The 15921-nt window shown below is 44.4% G+C and overlaps 1 pseudogene; it reads left to right on the top strand.

Moving 5' to 3' along the window:
- The first annotated feature begins 4067 nt into the window (after window positions 1-4067).
- Window positions 4068-4186, top strand: LOC135052132 (5S ribosomal RNA; annotated as a pseudogene).
- Window positions 4187-15921: the final 11735 nt, after the last annotated feature.

The following is a 15921-nucleotide window of genomic DNA, read 5'->3' on the forward strand; positions in this document are numbered from 1 at the left end:
CTGCGACTAATAGTATTCTCCTCCAAACCAGCGCACACTTCCCTCCCACAATTGAGAACATTCCCAAGGGAGAATTCTTGAGACTGAGGCGTAATTGCTCGGAGGTAGAGGTCTACAAAAGTAAAAGTCATGATTTGATTGATCGGCTCCAAGAAAGGGGATACAGTAAGCGTTCTTTGAAGAGGGCTCAGAAGGAAGCCCTACATACCAGCAGAGATAGTCTGATTTCTCAACGGCAACCCAAAAACAAAGAGGAGTCTACAGTTAGGTTCATTGGAACCTTCTGTCCAGAATGGAGGCTCTTAAAACAGGCAATTGAAAAACATCTGCCTATTCTACAATTAGATACGGATTTATCACCATATGTCGATTCCAAAATTAACATGAGCTGGCGAAGGTCCAATAATCTCAAGGATCACTTAGTCAGGAGTCACTTTGTCCGTGAAACAACAAGACAAAGCCGAATAACGGACTACATGACAAGTGGAACACCCAATACTAGGGTGACAGGCTCCTTTCCCTGTGGCAAATGTAAAATATGCCCTCATATTCTAAAAACAAACTCAGTAGTGGACAGATATGGAAAGAACATAATGATCAAACAATTTTTCAACTGTAATACACAAGCACTTATTTATTGTATCACATGCAGCTGCGACACGAGGTACATAGGCATGACAACACGCAAACTCAAGGAAAGAGCCTTGGAACATCTGGGCACCTGTCGCAATGCCGCAACGGATCTTACGAGGATGAAGCAACTAACAACTGTTGCAAGACATTTTCATACTTTCCATAAGGATCACCTGAACGATTTCAAGATCTTTGGCTTGGAACAAATTCACCTGGGAATCAGAGGCGGGGATATTACGAAAGAACTCTTGAAAAAAGAGAGTGAATGGACCTTCAAGCTTAATGGTCTGCGACCTAATGGCCTCAATGAGAATATTAATTACAGTGTTTTCTTGTGAGACCCCACCTGTATAGCACTCCCGTAACTTAATTTTCACACGCCCCATCCACATCATCCTGTCACCCCCCATCCACACCTGACACTCACGCAATTCCACATAGTAATTGCAAATAATTTATAGCCTCATATCACATCACCCGCACACCTAGGGTTCACCATGTACTCTAACACACTTTCTATCACCACACCACCACCTCCCTGTCCACCCTTTTCCCATTCCCCCCCCACCCCCTCAACCCCTTTCTCTCCCCCTCCCCTTACAAATCCACCCCCTTCCCCTCCCCAAACCTTTCCCCCCCCCCCCTTTTTTTCCACCACCGCCCCACGCATTCACAACAACACTTAGCATAATCATGCCACACCACAATACAAGTCCAGGTTATGCCGACCTAGAATTCACACTCCCACACATTATCTTCCTTCACACTCCATATTCCACACATTCCCCTATCCCGTACACTCAATTTCAACCTGCCAACCCAGTCTCATATTCCCCATTTACACACACACTCACATATAGTAACATACTCAACACTGCTTATAAACCACACTTACTTACACAATATACACACCACTTGGCATTCCCCTCCCACATAATAAATTTTCCCATTTCACTTAATATACATTGACATATCCAGTCCAGAAAGCACTATACACCTGTTTGCCAATTTTCTTCTTTTTCCCTTCCCCCCCCCCCTCTCATGTTTTGCAAACAATCTGCAGAGTCAAGTTTCTCCTGTTTAACCAGTTTTCATTCATTTAATTTTTACTTTTATATATTTTTTCCATATTTATATTTATTTTTATTTTTATTTTCATTTATATGTATTTTAATTTTTACTTACTAATTTTTATTTTTACATTCATATTATTATTTTTATTGTTACAATCGGTCTTTCACTTACACACCTTCATGCATTCACCATGCCCCATAACAAGAATACAAGCACAGCAGTCCAATTTTACTCACATCCCAATACAGAGTATGTCCAGTTACCGTAGTAACTATACACAGTCTCCATAGCAACTAGCCAGAACCTACACGGGCGGAAGTGTATGTAACGACTTCCGCCCACCCTCCTCTAGCGTCACCACACTGCCGATCGCGGCCCTACTCGCTGGACACAGTTACTATGACAACGGGCGGAAGTGTATGTAAACGACTTCCGCCCACACTCCTCCAGCGTCACCACACCACCGATCGCGGCTCCTACTCGCTGGACACAGTTACTATGACAACCCGCTTCAGCCCTGCGGGGAACGTAACGACCCCCGCCCACATATCACGCCCGCCGCACACTTCTAATGCGGCTAATCATTACAAACCCTACGAACTATTTTCAAACACAAACATAAGCACACACTAGTGTTTTCTACATATATAGGTACTTTCTTTATTTATTACATAGCCACACAGTGAGGGCGGAAGCGCCATGTTAAACTTCCGCCCCACTTTGGCTCAACATTGACTGACAGTCTCTCTCCCTATCGGAATACCATATCAGACTATTCCCGCCCATATGACCTATCACAGCCACTGCTGGCTCCATTAAATAGCCAGACTTCAGACTTCCTTTAGCTGCACAGAAAGAAAGTGAACAAGCCCGTTACCGGGTGAAACGCGTTTTTCCAAGGGGCACCTCTCATGTCTGACATCAGGAATGGGTGATATCTAATATTTTCTTGATCTCGTGTAGGGCAAAAAAAATTTTTTTTGCCAATCAATTATTGCAAGAATATATATTTCCTACAACAAGTGTGCCTTTCAAGGGGGCACCTCCTATGTCTTACATGTGAATATGTGATATGTGATATCAGCAGGAACAATATCTGCAACACCCCACCTTAGGTGTGTTTATTTATAACAAATTGTCTTCCTGCTGTTCTAGCAGGCACATAATTAGACCTGTTTTAAAACACAGGATTTTTCTAACAAGCAGGAATACTATCCAAAGTACCTTCCCATAGGTGTTTATATCCAAATAAGTCTGTATGTGTATTAATGACAATTGTATTTTCTGGATTTTCAAGGGGCAACTTCTATGTTTGACATTAGTAATGGATGATATTTAATGTTCTCGTTATTTAGCTTAGGGTAAATATTGCATATCTGCCATTGAAACAGTGGATATCCTATCTCTTACAATAGGTGTGTCTTCCAAGGGGCACCTCTTATGTCTGACATCTGGATATGTGATATATATTCCTCAACCATATATATTCCTTAACCATCTTTTTTGCTTCAATTATTATTGGTTAGCTGGAACGGTACCTGCAATACCCTGATATTCGCTTAGGGTAAATTTTACACATTTGTCATTGTAATAGTGCATATCCTATTCCTTGTAACAGGTGTGTTGTCCAAGGGGCACCTCCTATGTCTGACCCCGCTAAGAGGTGCATCCTTTAACAATCTGTCTTCCTGCTGTTCCAGCAGGCACACAATCAGACTTTTTCTTCAAAACACAAAAAAATCTTTTTTCTCTAAAAGCCTTACATAGGCATTGATATACTAACGACTCTGTGTGAACAATTTACTTATTTTCTGCAAGACCAGCAGGTATTCCAAGCAGGAACACTATCTACAACACCTTCGTATAGGAGTGTATACTCAATCAATCTGTGGGTATTTTTACTTCTCTAACACACAAAAATACAGTTATTTTCTAGGTTAAAACTGTATGCCTACCACTGCTCAAAATAAATTCAAAATTTTTCCACTGTCACAAGTAAATACTCAGTATTTTTGTTTATTTTTCGGCACCTTATGCTTTTCTTCTTTATTGTATCATCTCTATGATACTATTCAACCAAGACGCATATCCAACTAAAAGCTAACAGGGGACTGTAAGAATTTGAAAAACGTCTAATAGGAGTCTTATATAACTGTGTAATTCCTTTTCTTCATTCTTGCCTTTCTTCCTTCTGTGAACTCTCATCCACGATTCAGGCGGACTAGTCCACCACGGGACACGTCCCGTCAGTCTAACGGGGACAGCAGATTCACGTCTTTTTCCTACAAAATTTCTCCTTCTTTGAAGGAACCCATTCTTCCATTTCGGTGCACTCTCATTGGCGAGGTAGGACATTTTCTCTCTACGACCATACCCCTCCGTTCACGCCCAATCTCGTCCGATCTTGGAAGCTAAACGGAGGTGGGCTGGGTCAGTACCTAGACGGGTGACTACTAGGGAATACCCGGTGAAGTAGGAAGATCTACCTAGGGCAAGAACGCCAACAGCAGTATCACTACTTTACTGACTCCAACTATTTTTCCAATAAGTTCACCAATTTAAGACAGTGGATAACTACCAAATATCATCATATAAAGTGTGTGGGCTCTCTCATTCACTAACCCTACCCCATCCAGGGTTGCATTAATACAAACCAAGTTTGTACAGATCCTTGGCAGACGGAGGTTGCTTGTGATGTAGCCATCCTCCATTATGCAATTATCCAGGCATAATTAAGGATCTGAACATTCCACACATTATCTTGTATACATTCATAGATGTTCCTCCCTGATACCATTGTCATACAGATGATACGTGCAGTATATATTTATTCTTTAGTTTTCTAATGAGGTGTAGAGTACAAGCCTAAGTTGTCATTATTTCTCATATGTTCATAATTTAAAAGAAAACAATAATAAGAGTGCGCCCAAACTAGTGTCATACTTTTTCTCTTTGTAGTCACATATATACTTCGTTTTTATGACCCTGGGCGCACCGCCATACGGACAGATAGGGATTTCCAATATATGATCGTCCATCTCTGGCTCTTACTTAATTCTTTGTATTTTTGAATCTAGTTCGGTGCAAGATCAACAACCTGTGTTCTTTTGAAGAGGAAAATGACACCACCATCATACTCACTTCTGTGGAGCCTATGCCACATGTGCCAATGCCAACTAGCACATACAATAAACTCTCAATGTCCCTCCATCATTTTTGGAAACAGCAGGTAGTCTTAAAAGATAGGCAGACCAGCCAGCTGCACTATATTGGGTGGCTAATGCGGCAGCAGAATTGTACAGTGATGGTGGCACAGGACACCCACACCTGGAAGGCCAGTGAGATAAATAATTGCATGCAGGAACTGACCCACACAACACAGGAACAGTCACAGGTGTCCTGGGAACAACTGCAGGCAATGTGTGAGCACACACAGTCCACCCAGGAACAAACACAGATGATGGCCCTGCAGGGTAGATGGCTGCACAAAGAGATGTGCGTGAAGTCCCAGCAACCTCAATGGCCAGCTCCCTCTACTCCAACACACAGAGTGCATCGCCGTGGACCTCCACCCCCTCCCCAAGACATACACCTTCCGCATCCCAATAATTTATTTTTATTTTTTTGTCCATCTTTCTATTTGTTTCCCTCTGATTATTTGGGAAATTTGTTTGTTAACACTTTGTGTTGAAGTAAAGTGGTTTCCCAAAAAATGTGTTTGTGGTTTGTTTCTAAATTATAAGTTACTTTCAAAGTCTAAAAATTCTGTAGGGCTAATCCGTTTTAATTGTATGTTTAAGCACGTACACTAATTAGGAAATGTGGTATTTAAACACATGTAAGAGCAGAATTATTTGGAACATTTGCCCTAACATGCTTATTATAATGTTCATGTACACATACATGTACAAATGTGTCCTCTTACACCTTTGCTGCAATCAGGGATAAATAGATGCAAAGTGCATATTTTTGCTCTTTTTTCTTGTAAAATGCACGTGATTCACAAAGGGATGTATTAGAATACACAAGCAGCTTTTTTTAAATGGAATGATGGGGGTAATTCCAAATTGATCGCAGCAGGAAATTTTTTAGCAGTTGGGCAAAACCATGTACACTGCAGGGGGGGGCAGATATAACATTTACAGAGAGACAGGGTGTGTACACACAGTGAGATAAATCTATGAGATTTTGACTATATAGTCAAAATCTTATGAAAAGTTAGTGCATATCTCATGGTGCTAGGCAGCTTGCGATACAGATTCAATCCCGATGCGCGCTCCCGTGGGGTCGGTATCGTAAGGCTAGATAGACTGTGCAGGCAAGTCAATCTTGACTATCTAGTGTACAATCTAGTACAAAGTATAGTCAAAATTGGCACTTAGTCAGAATCGTACATAGACAAAATCTCAAGCACAGATAGTCAAAATCTGTGCTATCTGGGCTCTGGGGAGTTCAAGGGAAATCGCATAGTCAAAATCGAACATAGCAGGTATCTCACCGCGTGTACACACCATTAGATTTGGGTGGGTTATTTTGTTTCTGTGCAGGGTAAATATTGGCTGCTTTATTTTTACACTGCAATTTAGATTGCAGATTGAACTCACCACACGCAAATCTAACTCTCTCTGCACATGTTATATCTGCCTCCCCTGCAGTGCACATGGTTTTGCCCAATTGCTAACAAAGTTCCTGCTGCGATCAACTCAGAATTACCCCCATATGTGGCATGCCTATCAGGTGTGTCTTCTTACACCTGCTTTTTTGTTTCATTTGGCATGACAGGCATAGCACAGCATAGAGATTGTATGAACTCTAGAAACAAATTTGCTGCAAAAGATTTTGTCTAAAGTAGAAGACTATAGTAGCAAATTTTAAGAAAAATCACAAGGTGTGGCTAAAGCTGGCCATACACCTAAAGATTTATTTTCAGTTCAGACTAGTTGAAACGAAAATCTGGTAATGGATGAACGCAAATTACAATTGACCATTTGCTCTTAAACACTGGAAGACAAAAATGGTCAATCAGACAAATTGGTTAAATCCATTTGATTTAACCAATTTGTCTGAATGACCGTTTTGTCCATTTTATGGCATTTAAGAGCAAATGGTCAATTGTCATTTGCTCTCATCCATTACCAGATTTTCATTCCAACCAGCCAGATCTGACAATAAATCTTTAGGTATATGGCCAGTTTAAGTCAGAGTCAATGTCATACCAAATCATGCCATATTAATTGAATTTAGGAAAGGTGTATGTGTATATTCTGTGTGTAATAGCGGCTACTGTATATCGACATACTAAATTGTTACAGTGCCAGACAAACACTGTAGCAGAACATTTTTATCTAGATATGTGCGGTGGGCATTTTTCGTGTTTTGGTTTTGGATCTGGATCCTTGCTCGTGTTTTGGATCTGGATTAATTTTGCCAAAACCACCCTTTCGGGTTTTGGTTTTGGATCTGGATGATTTAAAAAAAAAACACAAAAACAACTAAAAGCACAGAATTTGGGAGTAATTTTGATCCTAATGTATTATTAACCTCAATAACATTAATTTCCACTATTTTCCAACCTATTCTGAACACCTCACAATATTGTTTTTATGCCAAAAGATTGCACCGAGGTAGCTGGATGACTTTACTAAGCAACTCAAGTGTGTGGCACAAACACCTGGCCCATCTAGGAGTGGCACTGCAGTGGCAGACAGGATGGCATTTTTAAAAACTAGGCCCCAAACAGCACATCATGCAAAGAAGAAAAAGAGGTGCAATGAGGTAGCTGGATGACTTTGCTAAGCAACACAAGTGTGTGGCATAAACACCTGGTCCATCTAGGAGTGGCACACAGTGGCTGAATTGTTGAAAGTCGCCGACAATTTTTGGGCCATTGTCAGCATCTCCTGCATGCCTCTTTCATTTTTCAAAAAATTCTACACTTAATTGTATGTGCAAAACATGGTATGTGCTGGAATTTGCCCAGATGTTATGCATGCACAATATTGGTGGACTTATATGGCAGTACCCCTGGACTTATATGAAAATACCCCTGGACTTATACGACAGTACCCCTGGATTTATATTGCAGTACTATTGGACTTATATGGCAGTACCCCTGGACTTTTAAGGCAGTACCACTGGACTTATAAGGCAATACCCCATGACTTATACGGCAGTACCCCTGGATTTATATGGCTGCACCACTGGACTGGACTGGACTTATATGGCAGTACCCCTGAACTTATATGGCAGTATTATTATTATTATTATCCTTTATTTAAATGGTGCCACATGGGTTCGGCAGTGCCTAATTACAGAGTACATATGCACATTATCAAAACAGTAAAACAGTGACTTACAGTTGAAGACAATATAGGACAAGTACATGGTAACTAAGCATAACTACATCAGTAGATGACAGAGATAAGTTTCAAGGTGGCCAAAAAACTGCGGTATTTGGGCAGTTGAGGATTATTAAAGTAAGAAAAGGATAAGGACATGAGGGAAGAGGGCCCTGTTTATGAAATCTTGCACTCTAAAGGGGAGGGGCAGACAGATAGGGGTGACACAGACTGAGTAGACGAGCATGGGGCAAGGGGTTAGGATGAGATTTGGCTGGGTTTGGTAAAGAAGTGGGTCTTAAGAGCCCGTTTGAAGTTCTGTAAAGAGGCAGAGAGTCTGAGGGGGAGAGGTAAAGAATTCCAGAGAAAGGGAGCAGCACATGAATAATCTTGGAGATAGGAGTGGGAGGAAGTAATCAGAAGACAAGAGAGTCAGCGTGCATTAGCAGAGCGAAAAGCATGGGTGGGAGAGTAAAGGGAGATAAGGTCAGAGATGTAAATGGGAGAGGAGTGGGTGAGTGCTTTGTAAGTGAGTGTGAGAAGTTTGAATTGGATTCTGAAAGGGAAGGGGAGCCAGTGAAGGGCTTGTAGAAGAGGGGAGGTGGATGTAGTGTGTTTGGTGAGGAAGATGAGCTGGACTGCAGCATTGAGGATAGATTGGAGGGGGGGAGAAGTAATTGTCAGGGAGGCCAGTTAGGAGGAGATTACAGTAGTCCAGTCTGGAAATAATCAGTGAGTGAATAATGATCTTAGTGGCACCCTGGGTGAGAAAATGTTTGCTCCTGGAAATGTTTTTGAGATGAAAATGACAGGTTTGTGAGAGGTGCTGAATGTGTGGTTTGAAGGAGAGGGAGGAGTCAAGGATTATGCCAAGACAGCGTACTTGGGGGCTAGAGCAGATAGTCATGCCATCAATGGATAGTGAGATTGTGGGAGGTGAGGTTGTGCGGGATGGTGGGAAGATAATCAGCTCAGTCTTAAACATGTTGAGTTTAAGAAAGCACTGGGACATCCAGAAAGAGATAGCAGAAAGACAGTTGGAGGTATGAGTGAGGAGAGCCGTGGAGAGATCAGGGGAGGAAAGGTTGATATGAGTGTCAACAGCATAGAGGTGGTATTGGAAGTTAAAATAAATAATGAGTTCACCTAAAGAGGACGTAGAGAGAGAGAAAAGGAGAGGACCAAGAACAGAGCCTTGGCGGACACCAACAGTTAGTGGAAGTGGGGGGGAGGGAGGTAGCGTCATGAGAGGAGACAGAGAAGGAACGATCAGAGAGGTAGGAGGGCAGCCAGGAGAGGGCAGTATCGTGCAGACAAAGAAAGTGAAGGATTTTCAGAAGGAGAGGGTGGTCCACAGTGTCAAAAGCAGAAGAGGTCAAGAAGAATAAGCAGAGTAGTGGCCCTTAGATTTGGCTGCATCGAGGTCATTGCAGACTTTTGTGAGGGCAGTTTCAGTGGAGTGGAGAGAATGGAAACCAGCCTGGAATGGGTCAAGCAGTGAGTCAGAGGAAAGAAAGGCAGTGAGGCGATTATAGACAATATGCTCAAGAAGTTTGGAGGCAAAATAGAGGAGAGAGATGGGTCGATAGTTGGATAGAGTGTTTGGATCAACTGTAGGTTTTTTTAAGAATAGGGGAGACAAGAGCATGCTTGAAGGCAGAGGGGACAGTGCCTGAAGAGAGGAAGAGATTGAGAAGGTGGGCAAGATGGAAACAGGCAGAAGGAGAGAGATAGCGGAGGAGGTAGGAGGGTATAGGGTCAAGTGGGCAGGTTGTGGGGGGAGGAATGGATGAGGGCCATGACTTCCTCATCAGATACATGTGAGAAAGATGTCAGAGTTGGTAAGAGGGAAGGGGAGTGGTGGTGGCTGGTTGCTGGTCTGGTGGTATGTGATGTCCTGACATATGGAGTCAATTTTGGATGTAAAACAAGTGGCAAAGTCAAGAGCACACAATGAGGAAGGGAGAGGAGGTGGTGGTGGGCAGAGGAGGGAGTTAACAGTGGCAAAGAGGCACCGGGGGTTGGAAGACTGGGTAGAGATGAGAATTTTGAAGTAAGATTGTTTAGCAAGGGAAAGGGCAGTACTGAAGGATGAGAGCATAAATTTGAAATGGAGTAAGTCTGCCTTAGAGCGTGATTTCCTCCACTGTCGCTCGGCAGTGCGTGAGCATTTTTGAAGATATCTGGTGCATTTGGTGTGCCTGGATTGAGGTGTTGATCTGCGAGGGTGAATAGTGCTTGGTGGAGCAACAGAGTCAAGAGCAGAAGTAAGAGATGCATTGTATAGGGTTGTGGCTTGTTCAGGGTATGTGAGAGAGAGAAGAGGAGAGAGAAGTGAGTCAAACAGGGAGGATAGGGATAAGACATTAATAGCCTCAATGTTACGCTTAGTGATGGTAGCCTTAGGAGGGAGAGATGGGGAAGCAGTGAGAGATAAGTTGTACCCCTGGACTTACACAGCAATACCTCCAGACTTATACGGCAGTACAACTGGTCTTATACGGCAGTACCACTGGACTTATACGGCAGTACCACTGGATTTATATGGCAGTACCCCTGGAATTATACGCCAGTACCCCTGGACTCATATGGCAGTAGCCCCGGACTTATACAGCAGTACCACTGGACTTATACGGTAGTACCACTGGACTTATACGGTAGTACCACTGGACTTATATGGCAGTACCAATGGATTTATATGGCAGTACCCCTGAACTAATATAGCAGTACCACTGGACTTATACTTCAGTACTCCTGGGCTTATACAGCAGTACCACTGGACTTATATGGCAGTACCCCTGGACTTATATGGCAGTACACCTGGACTTATTTGGCTGCACCACTGGATTGGACTACTACGGCAGAACCTATGGACTTATACGGCGGTACCCATGGACTTATATGGCAGTACCCCCGGACTTATACGGGAGTACCACTGGACTTATATGGCTGCACCACTGGAAGTGGACTTATACGGCAGTACCATTGGACTTAGCAGTACCCCTGGACTTGTATGGCTGCACCACTGGATTGGACTGCTACGGAAGTACCCATGGACTTATACGGCAGTACCCCTGTAACTTATACGGCAGTACCCCCGGACTTATACGGCAGTACCACTGGACTTATGCGGCTGCACCACTGGAGTGGACTTATACGGCAGTACCACTGGACTTATACGGCAGTACCCCTGGACTTATATGGCAGTACCCCTGGACTTATATGGCTGCACCACTGGATTGGACTTATACGGCAGTACCCCCGGACTTATATGGCAGTACCACTGGACTTATACGGCTGCACCACTGGAGTGGACTTATATGGCAGTACCACTGGACTTATACAGCAGTACCCCTGGACTTATAAGGCAGTAACCCTGGACTTATATGACAGTACCACTGAACTTATACGGCAGTACAATTGGACTTATACAGCAGCACCACTGGACTTATGACAGCACAGGACACCACCACTGGACTTATGGCAGCACAGGACACCACCAGTGGACTGATGCAGCACAAGACAGCACCACTGCACTGGACTGGACTTATACAGCAGCACTGCACTTATGGCAGCAAAGGACACCACCACTGTGACTGTCTAATGCAGCACAAGACACCACCTCTGGACTGATGCAGCACAAGATAGCACTGGAATGACACAAAAGAGCAGGTTGCCACCTCATGTGCCACACCACTTTTCAGCACAGACACTGAGGAGACACGTCTTCTTGCTACACTCTCCAAGACTGGAGTGAAAATGGCGGTGATGCGCAGCTCCTTTTATGGATTTCAAAACCCGTAATCATCCGATAGCGGGATGATGACATTTTGCCTTGTTCTGGTTTCCAAGCCTGGCAGGATGTTCTCAGGGAACTGAACCTGCTCATCCCTAATTTTATATGCAGATACAGTTGCTATTACACACAGAATATAGGCATGCTTATTACATCCATTTGTGAATCAGATACATTTTCCGAGGAAAAATTAGCAAAATGGCATGTATAGTACACACACTATTTTGAGAGCTCAGAGTATTTTTGTTTGTTTTTAAAGTTAGAAATCATTTTAAACATGTTTATTTGTAATTGATTTTCAACATTCACAAATACAACTTACGCAAGGGTACAAAGCGGATTGCCGCTCAGCGATGGATTTGTGCAAAAAATCCATTCACACAGGTGATCGCAAGGAGATTAACAGGAAGAGTGCATTTGTGGGTGGCAACTGACTGTTTTTTGGGAGTGTTTGGAAAAATGCAGGCATGTCCAAGTGTTTGCAGGGTCTGTTTATGATGTCAATTCCAGTCCCGAAACGGCTGAGGTGATCGCAGCGGACAAAGGGGGTCATTCCGAGTTGATCGCTAGCTGCATTTGTTTGCTGTGCAGCGATGAAGCAAAAAAATGGCACCTCTGCGCATGCGTATGCTGTGCAATGCGCACACGCATTGTACTTTTACAACGGCCGATGTAGTTTCACACAGGGTCTAGCGAAGCTTTTCAGTCGCACTACTGGCCGCAGAGTGATTGACATGAAGTGGGCGCTTCTGGGTGGCAACTGACCGTTTTCAGAGAGTGTTCAAAAAAACGCAGGCGTGCCAGGAAAAACGCAGGCGTGGCTGGGCGAACGCAGGGTCTGTTCATGACGTCAAAACAGGAACTGAACAGTCTGAAGTGATCGCAAGCGCTGAGTAGGTATTGAGCTACTCTAAAACTGCACAAAAAAAGTTTGCCGCCGCTCTGCAATCCTTTCGTTTGCACTTCTGCTAAGCTAAAATACACTCCCAGTGGGAGGCGGCATAGCGTTTGCACGGCTGCTAAAAACAGCTAGCGAGCGAACAACTCTGAATGACCACCCAAGTCCTGGGCTGCACAGAGACTGCACAAAATCAGTTTGTGCAGCTCTGCTACACATGCATTTGCACACTTGCACAGCTAAAATACACTTCCCCTGTAGGCGGCGACTATATGATCGCAGCAGTGCAAATATCGCCTGTTAGCGTTCAGGTCTGAATTACACCATAAGCAGTGGCGGTTCTTGCCACGGGCAAGCAGGACTTTTGCCCGGGGCGCCGCCTTCCGGAGGGCGCTGGCGCCTTCCGGAGGGCGCCGCACCGTGGCAAGATCCGCCACTGCTGCCCGCTGTGTCCCTCGTCCGCCTCCGCTGCCCGCTGCCGTCCCCGTCCTCGGCGCCTCCTGTGAAGGGAACTAGACGCTATGCGTCTAGTTTCCCTTCGTGGAGAGTAACTGCTGAGCGGTGCGCGATGACGTCATCGCGCACCGCACAGCAAAGGTCCTCTCCACGAAGGGAACTAGACGCATAGCGTCTAGTTTCTCTTCGTGGAAAGGACCTTTTGCTGTGCGGTGCGCGATGACGTCATCGCGCACCGCTCAGCATTCAAGCGGCGCTTTCAATGTACAGGGGGCGTGACTCACCACGCCCCCTGTATTAGGCCACGCCCCTTTCCTGCCCGGGGCGCTCTGCGCCCTTGAACCGGCCCTGACCATAAGGGAGGTATTCAGTTCTTTTCATCCCCTTCCACACCCGTTCTGTTTCTGCTGACGAGCATGGTTTAATCATGTTAGCTTGCTACCCCTGGGGTAGCGAGGGCGCACAATCCTTTACTCAGCTAAACCTTATTACCATGGGCGCAATATGCACAATAACGGGGATCACTTTAGAAAGGAGATTGGGTGTGATATATCATTTGATTACCGCTCTAAGAGTAAAAAATACCCAACTTAATACAAGAAAAGATATTAGGATATCCACAAATGTCTATTGGAAAAGTAATCATTTATCAAAGTTCTCATTTATCATCTAACCTTTCTACTTTTGAGCTTAAGATTTTAACCATAAAGAATCAAGCCAGATTGCATGTTTTTACTGTATATAGGGGGTTATTCAGGTTGCATCACTAATCAATGTGACTGCAATAACCCTGACTGCGGTGGCAGTGTGCACACGCAGGTCCCGTCCTGTGCATGGGCTAGCAGCCAATGTGATGTGACTGCATTGGCTGTGAATGACTCTATCTGATTGACAGGCAGAGGCATTCGCGGGGCGGGTGGAGTGACGATGGAGCATTGTGGGGGTGGCTCATCGAAAATGGGGTGGGTCGGTGGCATTTTCAGGGTAGCTGCATGATGTCACATGCTGCAGCTCTGATCAAGAAGATGGCAGCAGACCACCTGCATATGCTGTCTAGCTGAGGCTGCAGGAGGTCGTCCACAGTTGCTAAAAAGCAGAATTTGCAATCCGATCTTTTGCATGCGGGAGCCGCCCATCACAGGGCAAGGTCACACAGCATTCTAAATAGCCTGCCTAGTGGCTGCAACCGCAAGTTAATTGAGGTCGCAGTGACTGGGCAGGCCCTTAAGCATGCTGGATGACCTTGCCCTGCGATGGGTGGCCCCCAGCATGCAAAAGAACAGATTGCATATTCTGCTTTTTAGCAGAATTTGCCATCTGTACTGAATAACCCCATAGTGTAAAACTTTTATTCTGAATTTTGATAAAGTACTCCTGAATAGCCTACAGTATAACTGATAATAAAATAGTAAAGATTTGTTTTTAAACTTTAAACTATTGTGCTGAAAATAGTTGTTGTAGAGGCAGTGGGGGTCATTCTGAGTAGATCGCTCGCTACCAACTTTTTGCAGCTCTGCGATCAGATAGTCGTCGCCTATGGGGGAGTGTATTTTAGCTTTGCAAGTGTGTGAACGCTTTTGCAGCCGACGGCACAATTTTTTTTTTTGCAGTTTCTGAGTAGCTCTGGACTTACTCAGCCGTTGCGATCACTTCAGTCTTTTTGGTCCCGGAATTGACGTCAGACACCTGCCCTGCAAATGCTTGGACACGCCTACATTTTTCTAAACGCTCCCAGAAAACGATCAGTTGACACCCACAAATGCCTTCTTTCTGTCAATCACCTTGCGATCGGCTGTGCGAATAGATTCTTCGTTAAATCCATTGCTTAGCACTGTTCCTCTTTGTACCTGTACGACGCACCTGCGCAATGCGGTACATACACATGCGCAGTTTTGCCGAGATTTAACCTGATCGCAGCGCTGCAAAAAGTTGCTAGCGAGTGCATAGGCGTGCGCAGCACATTTTATTAGGGGGTGCACGATTGGAGGGGCGTGTCTATAATCGTCTATTGGGAGTGACTAACACGCCTATTGAGAGATGGAGGGAGAGCGAGGAGCGGAGACGGAGAGAGAGGGAAGCAGAGATGGAGAGAGACAGAGGGGGAGATGGAGAGAGAGCTGGTAGACAGAGAGAGAGTGGGGGTAGACAGAGAGAGGGGGGAGACAGGGGGAGACAGAGCGAAGGAGAGAGAGAGTGGTGAAGTAGGAAGAAAGGTGCAGGGGAACAGAGAGAGAGACACACAGGGAGAGAGAGGGGGTGGAGACAGAGGGGCAGAGATGGAGAGAGAGACAGATAAAGTGGGGTAGACAGAGAGAGAGAGGCATAGAACAGTGGAAAACGCAGGATTTTTAGGGGGGGGGGTCCAGATATGTGAGATAGAGATTTTATATATATATATATATATATATATATATATATATATACACACACAGCAAGATATAGCGGCACTTCACAGACTTGATAACGTTAATAACAGCTTTCCTTATTGGCTGTTATATATATAGATGGTATGGCAGTGTGGTGCCCCCGCCGGGATTCCGGCGTCTGTATTGTGACCACCAGGATCCCGATGATCGGTAAGCTAATAAATATATATATATATATATATATATATATATATATATATAAAAACCCATTTGTGTGTGCACGCACATACAGAGCTTAGGAAGACATGAAAGGGACAGAGAAAGAGGAATGGGGTGAGAGAGGCGATATGGGAAGAGAGA

Source organism: Pseudophryne corroboree, chromosome 2 (genome assembly GCF_028390025.1).
Source record: "Pseudophryne corroboree isolate aPseCor3 chromosome 2, aPseCor3.hap2, whole genome shotgun sequence".
Taxonomy (NCBI): Eukaryota; Metazoa; Chordata; class Amphibia; order Anura; family Myobatrachidae; genus Pseudophryne; species Pseudophryne corroboree.